Here is a 2,500-nt window from a genome sequence, read left to right as displayed (position 1 = left end):
CGTGCAGGGCTACTGGCCACGTACCTCAAATAAACATTCTCAAGAATATGATGATGGCCGTGGGCTTTTAGTCCATATTTGGCTCTGGCAGCGGGGTTGCGTGTCGGCGGCTGGGAGGCTTTACGGGGGGTGAGCTCTTCATACTAGCTATGGGGGCCTCTCCCTAGTGGGTCGATCTGGTTGTCCGGCTTTGGAAGGGTCCTACCGGTCAGGTTGGACGACTGCTGTCAGGGTTGTGATTCCGAGGTGTAGTCTCTGTGAGGGGAAGACCTAGATCTTTCAAACTATTCCCAGTCAGACTGAAGTCAAAGTCGAAGTCCGCTTTATTGTCTGTTGTTCCGATGTTTGGGAATGATCGGACATCCCAGGATGGCCGTGCTGGGGGATCAAAATCGGCTGAGGGGCGGTTTGGAGAGGGGCCGCTGCCGCTTGGGCTACCTCCCCGCGGCGTGTTTGAGGGTGGGCACGCCGATGGTCTGCGAATCAACCTCTCTGGTGGCCACGGGGACCAACCACCAGAGGCATTGGACTGGGACCCCAAACGGCCCGTAGTCACTTCTACGGGCCACGGTTGCGAAAACTCCTTGGATCGGAAGTCCGCGCTAGCAATTGCACAGAGTCAGAGTCACAGCCAGACGTGCCGAAGGAGCGGGTGGATCGCGGATGGCGAAGCTCTTGACAACTCCTCAGTGGTGTCCGAATTAAAGACCGCCTCTGTCGCTGGGATGAGAGATGGGGCAGGGCCGGTCGTGCTGGACCCACAACTTGTTCAACAGGGCGGATCGCTTCGTGAGGTTGGGTCTAAGGATGAGGGCTCGGCGGTCTTGGGGGTGGTAGTGGCGGCCCCCCCAGGGAAGGTCCTGGTGCATCTGCCTCAAGAGACATTGGAATGCTCACTGTGTGGTGTTCGGCCTGGGGGCATCCGTTTGCTTGGAAGGCATTATGCCATCCGGCATGGGGATGTCGTGGTCGAATATGCGTGTCGTAAGTGTGATAGGCGTGGTGACAACAGTCATTCAATCCAATGTCACGCCGCCAAATGTGGTGGGGTGCGTGGTGCGGGTGTCGTCTCGGGGGTTGAGTGTGACCTCTGTGGGCGGTGTTTCCGAACAGCTGTGGGGGTGTCTCAGCACAAGCGACATGCACATGCAGATGAGTGGTTCGGGTCTCAACGTGGTCGGAGCCAGGGCCCCGCTAGGCCGGGGGTGACAAAACTTTGGAGTGAGGCGGAGGTGGTCCGCCTTAGGGCTTTGATGGTGGAGTATGAAGGAGACCCTGCGAAGTTTGCGGTTGTGGCCCGGGTGTTGGATACGGGCAAGACGAGGGAACAAGTGAGGGGGAAATGGAGAGTACTGTGTGGCGGCGCGGCAGGCAGTGTGTCTGGTGCGAGACGGCGTTCCCTGGTTCTCAGGGCGTTGCCCCAGAAATGGTCCTTGCCCCCGGAGCTCCCCGACATGGTGGAGGAGAAGGTGATGGGGATTCTGCTAGCGGGGGATGAGGAGGACCGGGCCACTGCTGCCCTAGTTGAGAGAGCTGGTCGGGAGCCTGACCTGGTCGACTCTTCTGCTCTGGAGGTCATGGAGGCGCTGGGGGGTAAGATAGTGTGGCCTACAACGTCAGTGAGGCGTGCACCAAGAAGCAGAGACTTGAAAGGGTGGAGAAGGCGGCTTCTCCAGAGGAAACGGTCCTTCTATCACCAGCAACGGGGGTATAGTGTGGCACGGAAGGGTATGGCGCGGCGTGTCTTGGACGGTCTGACGCCCCTGAGGTGTGACTTGCCACCTGAGTTGGTGTTTGAGGGGTTCCGTGAGAGATGGGAAACGGTGAGGGCGTTTCTCGGTCTGGAGGGCTTTGAGGTGGAGCTTACCGCTGACAATGAACCATTCTATCACCCGATCTCGGCGACTGAAGTGACATCTAACTTGGCTAGGATGACATCTAGCTCTGCGCCGGGCCCAGATGGGATTCGAAGACAGGCTGTGTTGAACTGGGACCCGGCCGGGAAGCAACTGGCGAGGCTGTTCACAACATGGATGGTACGTGGAGTCGTTCCCCGGGTTTTCAAGGAGTGCAAGACACGGTTGCTACCCAAATCGGCTGACCCGGAAGAGTTGGATACGTTGTCGGGGTGGAGGCCCGTGACGATAGGGTCAGTCGTGCTGAGGTTGTTTGGGCGGATAATGACGATGAGGCTTGCTCGGGCCTGTCCCATTAGCCCCCTGGCAGCGTGGGTTCGTCGCTGGCGCGAGTGGTTGCGCAGAGAACCTTATGATTCTTGACCGGATCATGGGGCACTCGAGGTCTGGTGGCGGGCCGCTGGCAATTGTGTTCATTGACTTTGCGAAGGCTTTCGACTCGGTTGCCCATGGACATATCCTGTGTGTCCTGGGTCGACTTGGCGTGGACAGGCGTGTGATTGAGTTGATTCGTCACTCTTATGTGGACTGCTCGACCAGGGTGGGATGCGGTGGCGCCTTCACCGATCCTATACAAATGAAGG

The sequence above is a fragment of the Syngnathus leptorhynchus genome, unplaced genomic scaffold (assembly GCF_054491065.1).
Source record: "Syngnathus leptorhynchus isolate UIUO unplaced genomic scaffold, UIUO_Slep HiC_scaffold_40, whole genome shotgun sequence".
Taxonomy (NCBI): domain Eukaryota; kingdom Metazoa; phylum Chordata; class Actinopteri; order Syngnathiformes; family Syngnathidae; genus Syngnathus; species Syngnathus leptorhynchus.
The sequence above is the reverse complement of the archived record's forward strand: the minus strand, read 5'-3'. Positions refer to the sequence as shown.